The sequence below is a fragment of the Nicotiana sylvestris genome, chromosome 9 (genome assembly GCF_000393655.2).
Source record: "Nicotiana sylvestris chromosome 9, ASM39365v2, whole genome shotgun sequence".
Lineage (NCBI taxonomy): Eukaryota > Viridiplantae > Streptophyta > Magnoliopsida > Solanales > Solanaceae > Nicotiana > Nicotiana sylvestris.
Window position 1 is genome coordinate 91,454,011 of NC_091065.1, and position 9,329 is coordinate 91,463,339.

Sequence of the window (9,329 nt, forward strand, 5' to 3'; positions counted from 1 at the left end):
GTAAAGGATCATATGAGTTGGAAAATTAAGATGGAGTCAAATTTCCCAACAATTGAAATGTGGCTCACCTCAAAAGGTATTATTGCTGATGACTCCTATCAATACTGAAAGTATGTACTGCACTCTTTTCACTACAAAAAAATTGGAATTAGCTACGAACATCATCGGTAATCTGTCACTAAAATGCTCGTAACTACCAGAATTTCTTGATAATCCGTTGCTAATTCATTCTAAATGAGAATAGCGACAGATTTTTCTGTTTAGTTACAGAATTTGTCCGTCGCTAAACCTGATTTTTTAGTAGTGTTTTTTCTTCGACTAGCTTTGTCTAAATCCAATTTTTTCTAGCAAGGTTTTTAACGAGACATCAACGAAAAACATACTATGAAAAGGGAACATCACCGATAAAGGCAAGACCTTTAAATATCAAGGCATTAAAATTCTCACATGAATGGTAAACAACTATGTGGATAGTTAAATAATCTTTGGCTCAATGGAAAGCCTCAACTTCCATTATTAAAAAAAGATTATTTAACCATCTACAAGTTGTATCCACCAATGAAGCAGCAATATGGTGCAAGACTTCTAGTATTCGAATTTGCATGCTTTGCATTCGAACACCGGGGGGAACAATATCTGATACGATACCAAGAGTGCTACGAAAACTGGGGACATGGAAAATTGGGATCAATGTTTCATCAGGACTGGGGACTGCATGATCAGCCCCGTAGAAATAAGTTGTACAAGTTATCCACATGTACATGTATTGGAAACTTTATTTGCTTAAGCAAATGAATGCCTATGTACTTTTAAAGATAGAGGGAATAAAACAAAGTCCTTTTATATTTATTTTATTTCTTATCCAAATGATAAATTAACTTTATCGTTTGAAAGTTAACAAAAACTTCAAATACTTGTGTCAGAATGAACATGAGACGTCCTCTTCAAGAGCATCGTAAACATAAGTTCCCTCTCTTATGAAACCCTCATAGTAAAGGGTAGATTCTGGAAGAGTTTATGCCTAGAATCAAAAGCTATCGGATGAAAAAATATCCCCGAAACTATAATCAACTAAACATAAAAGGGATATTTTTGCAATACACTCAAGCAAAAAGCTCTTTTATTTATCAAGTGCCAAAATCGATAAAAGGTTTGGCATAATTACAAGATATTAAAAAAAAAAGAGAAAGAAAGAAAAGAATTTTTTATACATCATTGCCTCCAGAACCCGAAGAGAGAGATGGATCTATGTTTCCCCCAGTAGAGGTAGGAGGATCGACTATCGGTTCAGGGCCTTCATCTTCTTCAGTCTCCACTTTGGTTCCCAAATACTCGGAACTAGTGTTCGAGGAGTCAGTTGCACTGGATTGAACAGTAAGATTTTCACGAGCATTAACTCTAGTTCCCGGGATTTGGAAATGCTATCATCAATATCAACAATGTCCACTTTGACCTTCTCCAAAGTCTTCCTCCTTATATGATATATGGCATAAGTCTTCTCGAAGATGAGGGAACCCTCTTGGTCCTAGAGTTTTGCTTGGAGTTTATCAATTTCATCCTCGATCCCTTCTCTCTAGGCTTTCATGGCATTAAGGTGGGAATCAAGCTCAACATTTGTAGTAGAGTGAAACCGGTTTTGGTCCACGACCCTTTTGAGCCTCTCTTAGGTTTTGACCCTCATCTCATCGGCAGCATTAGCCACCTTGGTTTGGAGCATAAGTTGGCCTTCAGATTATTAATTTGCTACTCGAAGATGACTCATGCTCGGTGGCAGCAATCACAACATTCTGAAGTTCGACCCACTTAGCCTTAGCCTCTCTAAGGTATTTATGCAGTTGAGCAACTTTTTGGTTGTGGGCCATCTTGTCTTGCGCGGTTTGCTGTAATCGAGCCTCAAGCTCATCCTTTTTAGCAACTTTTGCCTCCAGCACTGGGAGGCACATGACAAGCTAGTTCCTCAGCTAAAAGTTGATCCCGCTCAAAAGCTTTGCAGATCAACCTTTGCAGACTCTCAGAAGCGAGAAGGTTATTCTATAAAGAAAAGGTTGAAGTTAAAATTACCATTGCGACACATAAGCAGAAAAGAAGATAGGTGGAGACTATTATAGTACCTACGAGAAGACTAGTTGGCAAGCTCCACCGGCCTGGAGAAAAGATGACACTCCTTCTAAACCGAAAGGGTGGCGCTTTGCCTCCCTTGGAAATCTTGAGGAGGTATGGCATAGGATGCTCCCCAAGTTCCCATGGTCAGGAGACTGAGGAGGAGAGACATATCTTTCTTGATTAGTTGGTACTAGTGGAGGAGATGCAGTTGGTACTGATGGCGAATGACCAGATAACGTCAGCGGGTGTGAAGTTATTGGTGTAGAAGGAGAAGAATTAGATATGGCAGAAGGGACGATTATTGTTTCTTTCTCAGTAGATGAAGGCAGAAGGAGCTCGGGATTCAAACCTCTTTGACCGGAGGCAACAAATGTGGCTGGGAAATGAGAGTCAGTGTTTTCGATCAAGCCCATCTCAACCCAAAGTTCCTCAACTTCATCTGACGATGGGTTCTGAAGCTCCCCCAGTTGAGCACCCGGTTGAGTTCATGAAAGTTCATTTTCTCCTTTGAAGGGGAGCCTCTTTATCACTGGCTTCCCCTTTATCAACAAGGTTCACTGTGGCCGGCTCAGATGTTCTTTGCCCTCTTCTCTTGAGTCCCAGCTGAGGAGGAGCATCTTCTCTTCGGTTTCTTGTTCTCGAACTGAGGACTCCATGAGGAGGCACCCTCACAGGAGGCTCGGGCATATCCACGAGCTTTGCTTTGAGCAAGGTCATTTTGCAACACCCTCCTGGCCTCCTAAAGGTCATCTATGGCGTCGACTTCGGGGCAGGTAACGGAACCCCTTGAAGCCCTATATTAGGAAAACATGGAGTTAGCAATTTACTCATGAGATTTTATGTGTAGGATAAAAGAGAGAAGGACTTTGGCTTACCATGTGCTTGGTTTTCCACCCGTATTTGGGGGCCATTTCCTTCCACCGTCGGGATTTTAGAGTCGTGATGTCCAGAATTCTCTGAACCTATTGGTCCATACCTTGAACGCATAGGGGTTCCCAGAAGATAGCCGAATGAAGGAAACAGAGAATAAACAAAATAGGAAATTATCTTTTTACGAAGAAAATAAGCAAATAAACGAAGACTTACGAAAAAGGTTCCACAACTCAGGAAAGGCTGTAGTTGTGGTCGGTATGATGTCCCCGCAATAACAACAAATCGTTCCATCAATCCACAGTTGATGCCATCATCTATGCTGGTAAGGAGGGCATGGTGTCAACACTTTCTAAAATTTATTACTCCCCCACGAAAAATATGGGGAGAGTAAAGGTTCACTATATGTGCAAGAGTTAGGGTTTCCCCGGTCTCAGTGCATATTTGGAGAAGCCACGCCACCGTTCGCCATATAGATGGGCCTACTTGTGCTAAGCAGGCCTGATATCGGCAGCAAAACTCCAAAATTATTAGGTCGAGCCCTTCACTCGTCCCCAAAGAGAATGGACTCAAGGTAAAGGGATACATATTGACATATGTGTGTCACACCTCCTTTTTCGCCCGCGCCGATCCCGAAAGAGGCGCGAAAGAGAGTTTTTTCCAATTAAAAGACAATCGAAACGAGATTTATTTATTTATTTCAGAGTGGCCACTTGGGAGATTTATGGTGTCCCTAGTCACCGGTTGAATCCCGGATCGAGGAAATTATTGACTTTGTTTAATAGTCTGCGCGCCAGAAATCCGGATAAGGAATTCTGTTAATCTGGGAGAAGGTGTTAGGCATTTTCGAGTTCCGTGGTTCTAGCACGGTCGCTCAACTGTCATATTCGGCTTGATTATCTGATATAATACATGTTAAACATATGTGCGAATTTTAACTTTTAACCGCTTTTATCATTATTATTATTTTAACAGAGAATTGCAACATCGTGAAAATATATATCGAATCACGTCACATCAATGTACCCGTGGTTATCGACATATTTTGACTCTGTTGAGATTTGGATTTGGGTCACATAAATGTGCACCCGAGTTTAAGAAAATAAATTGTTAAAGGCGCGCCTAAAGCGACTAGCGTATCATTATTTTGGGTAAGGCCGTGAAATTTGCTAAACGACCGATCCCGAAGCCTATGCAATTATTAACCAATTATTGAGGGCCCCACAACTTGTGCGTTTTATTGGGCGAGGCTCATCTCATTTATTTTTAAAGGATAATCCTAAAGTGCCTATATTTTTTCTATTAAATTTGTCTCTAAAAATGAAAGAGAAAGGGTCCTAATGTATTTACATGCTTACGAGTTGTTATAGTCGGGTTCCGAACTCAATTTGTTAAATCAAGAATGTAAACACAATATGGACAGCCCGTTGGCCAACGTGGACCCAGGCCCAACGTGTATGACACAAAACTGGACTTGGGCCATCTCATTCACATGTTACTACCTAGCTACATTATACTAGGCATGCTCACAGTTTGTCAAATTAAAAAAAACTTGGCAATCTAATTTTAATCCTAGACCATTTACATGCTGAAATTAACCAATAGTATCTAGCTAAGCAATATTCCTACAAGTTTTGAAATGGTCTATTCGTTTAATGAGCTAACTGTTGAATGTTTAAGAATAGTCTAAATCAGCTAACATGCTTTTTGAGACATGATAATCATCCAACAATAACGAACTAACTGGACAGAGTTACTACACCATTTATTTATTTTTTAGCAATACATAGACAGTTCGTCCACTAAGCTACTGTCAGATGTTCCATTATATATATTAAACAACTACATGGTTCTGATTAGAGGAAGCTAAATAATGTACATATACAAATAAAATTCAGAATATAACTAAGATAAATTCAGAACTTCAACTCTTCATTTCATATTCATGCTTCATGTTTCAGTTTACAGTAACCAGCGTGTCAGTTGTGTACCTGATATTGGAAGCAAAAGAAAAGGAAGATCAGCAGGAATGCAGTAGCATACAACAACAGCAACACCCAGCAACAGATTTAAAACCGAGCAGAATTCCAGCAACAACCAGTGAAGTAGTAGCAAATAACCGACCAAACTCAAGGAAACAAATCAAATGAAAATCCCAAAACACCACCAACAATCAACGGGCAGAAACAAAGTAAATCTTTTTTATATTGAAAGACCAGTTAATGTTTAACCCTTAAATCTTGACCCCTCTGTATATCCAATGTATGCGGATTGCATATCGGGTGTATACTACTATCTCTTTCGAATCTCCTTCGAAATATTTTCTCAATATTCAGCCAATCCCCTATCCCCTTTCAAATATTTTCGGAATCCCCCTCAATATTTTCGGAATTCTCCTCTTCCCAATATCGAGACCCCTTATTTATAGCCAAACTTCAAGCATTTAAAAATAAAATCCCACCATCTTCCACCCATCCCTCTTTAACTTCCACTACTTAATGTTTTATCTCCCACTATATTAAATAAATATATTAGTTTCCACTAACACATATCTTTTCTTTATTTAACTCCATTATTCCCCACTACCGCATGCTTTGTCCCCCACTATATTAAACAATGTATTAATTCTCCACCATTATGTCTTGTCCCCCACTACGTATTAAAAAATGTATTAATTTAATATTATTAGTACCTAGTGGACGGAACACTCAGATTAAATAATTGTTCAAATTTTTAATTCCAAAAATACCCCTATAAAATTACGAAAATTACCATTCTACCCCTGAAAATACTGCAATTTACCATATTACCCCCATCAGCTATAACCAATTCACCTAATCAATTCTAACCAAAATACATCAGCTATAACCAATTCCTAATCAAATTCAATCAACAAATTCAAACTAAATGATGAACAACAAAGAAACAACTGGAATTATTTTGACTGAACAATATTTTTAACAACAAACCTACTTTCAGATTCAACAACAATAACAAACAAGTATATTCAAATCATTGAGCTCAAATTCAAATGAAACTTAAACAAAACAAATAAACAGATTCAAATCACTAAACTCAATAATCAATTGATCTTCAAATTAAATCCAACAACATTACAACAAAGATGAATGATTCAAACTAAATCAAAAAATTAAAAACCAAAACATAAACTCACATTAAATTACTGGATTAAAAACGAACTTCAAACAAAAACTGAACACGAATTAAATCTAAATTAAACAACAAAGATGAATGATTCAAACGATTAAACTAACACCCTTCTATATTAAAACTAAACAAAAACAAATGAATGAAAACAAACTGAAGAAATAATCAAGAAATGAAAAATAACGAACAGGAAATGAATCAAACATATACTGATTTCAAATCTGAGAATATCAAACAAAATACGGACAGAAATGAAATTTAAACCAATTAACCGGATATGAACAACGACGAACTCGAACCAAGACTGCCAACGACCTAATGGATCTCAATTTCAATGAAAACCCACCTTCTCTTTTGACGAACTCAGACTAGACCTCGACGAGGCAGTCATGGTGAAGAAAAAGAAGACGAAGAAGAAGCAACAGCAATAGCAGCAGCTCTGCTTGTCGCGGACGGGGAAGTTGATGGTTTTTCCGGCGACTTGGAGTGAGCTCGGCGAAGGCAACAACAATGGTGGCTTGGGTGGTGTTCATGTATGAGCTGGGACGAAGAAGAAGGAGCAACAACGCAGCAGCACTGCTACTCGTTAATGGCGGATGGGGGAGGGCAGCAACAATGGTGGTTTGGACGTGATGACGACGACGGGGTTGCTGGTTGGGCGACACTGGAAGGGTCGTTTGGACGTGAGGTCGTTTAGCCTATGGGGACGAAGAAGAAGAAGAAGGAGAAACAACCATGGGAGCTTGGTCGTCGATGGCTGGTCGTAGCAGAAGCGTTGGTGGTCGCTTGCTGGTTTTTCCGGCGATGGAGGTGACGAGGATGGCAAAGCTCACACAATTTGGACATTAAAGGGTAAAAATGCAAAAGATGCCTATTTTTGTAATTTTCATTCTTGTAAAACAAACTTAATTACTCATAATTGCAAACCTAAATCCTAAATGTAAATGCGACATATTTTTATATTTTTTATTAATTTAGCAAATAAACATGCACAGACAAAATGCAAACAATACAAGAAAAATAACACAAAATTCACAACAATTGCAAACAATCAAAAAATTGTTTTATTTTTGGAATTTTTTGGGAGTAATTCTCATATAGGGCAAAAATCACGTGCTCACAGCTGCCCCTCTTTGTCCGAAAACACGAAGGGTTTTCGTGCAAAGATAAAGTGAGCGATTTTTTTGCCCATCTGAGTACTCCGTGTGAAGCATTTTTTGAAAAAGATTTAACCGAACCTTTGCTTCAAAGGTTTCCTACATATCCCTGGCTAGAAGGGAATCAGGTTAATGTAGTTCGGGAAGTTTTGGTAGCTGAGACTACCATGGAACTGCAATTTTGTCATTACTGTTGCTGCATGCTGTTGCTACTGCTTTTCGATCTCCTTACTACACCGTACCAAAAGAAAACAAGAAGCTAGACTTAAACTAGGAATTAAAAAAAATCTTATCTATCTACGACTTGTTCTTGTTGCCTTGATTTCTTGTCGGGTTGTGTTTCCTCCGGTGCTTTTTCTTCCGAAAACTGCTGGGGATGACACTGGCCTTTTGCTTTTACAAGTGTCATCATTTTGTTCGGTCTGCTGGGGACACTGCTTCCTACGTTGGAGCTTGTTATGCTGGGGATTTTTTGTTGTAACCCTCCTTATTACTGACTTCTGAAAGATGACACAACCTCCATTCTTCAGGCGGGATCCTGACTTCTTCAACTTAAAAATATAACAACCTCCGTTCTACAGGCGGGCTCCTAGCTTCAACAACAACTTAACAATAATTCAGCATCCATTCTCCAAGCGGGCTCCTGACTTCTTCAGCAACTTTGAAAAATAAATCATTTGGCAATGATTTATGAAAATATATATTTTGGCAATATTTATACAAGCAGGACCACTCGGGTCGAGACCAATTAAATGTCCTTTTGAGGAAGGATTAAATTCAATATCCTATTCGAGGGCGGATGAACCCAAAGTATCCTATTCGAGGGCGGATGAACCCAAAGTATCCTATTCGAGGGCGGATGAACCCAAAGTATCCTATTCGAGGGCGGATGAACCCAAAGTATCCTATTCGAGGGCGGATGAACCCAAAGTATCCTATTCGAGGGCGGATGAACCCAAAATATCCTATTCGAGGGCGGATGAACCCAAAATATCCTATTCGAGGGCGGATGAACCCAAAATATCCTATTCGAGGACGGATGAACCCAAAATATCCTATTCGAGGGCGGATGAACCCAAAATATCCTATTCGAGGGCGGATGAACCCAAAATATCCTATTCGAGGGCGGATGAACCCAAAATATCCTATTCGAGGGCGGATAGACCCAAAATATCCTATTCGAGGGCGGATAGAACCCAAAATATCCTATTCGAGGGCGGATAGACCCAAAATATCCTATTCGAGGGCAGATGAACCCAAGATATCCTATTCGAGGGCGGACGAACCCAAAATATCCTATTCGAGGGCGGACGAACCCAAAATATCCTATTCGAGGGCGGACGAACCCAAAATATCCTATTCGAGGGCGGACGGACCCAAAATATCCTATTCGAGGGCGGACGAACCCAAAATATCCTATCCGAGGGCGGACGAACCCAAAATATCCTATCCGAGGGCGGACGAACCCAAAATATTTCTGCCCCAGTTTTGGTGCTTTTCCTTGTGGCATGTTTTTCTCCATTAATAAGATTTTCTTTTCCTGCTTCAAATCAAAGAAAATTTGTTAGTTTTAAAACATGGTGAGTGGTCGTGCCACTCCTGCTGGGGATGGTTTTCCCTTTCTCCCTTCCCCGCTCTGTGTTTCATTACGCTATCAAAACTTGCTGGGGATTATTTTGCTGGGGGTGAATTTTCCTTTTCTTCCTTCCCCACTCTGTGTTGTTCGACCCTCTTGGAACTTGGTCGAAAATCTGTCGAGGATGCTCCTACATCTCGATGATCTGCTCGGGGCCCTCTTGGAATTAGGTCCACAATTTCCTCAACTGTTGTTTTCCTATTTTTCTCCAACTTTCCCTGGAAATTTTGTCCTCTTGGGATCTAGATCCATTCATCATTTGGTCTTGCGACCAACTTCTTTTCGCTTTAACGCCTTTTCTTTGGCCTGTCCTATTCGTATTTTGCTTTGCATCATTTTGGCAACTGGTAGTAAGCTCTGAAAATCCTTTTCAAAACAAACTGCTGGGGAGGTAA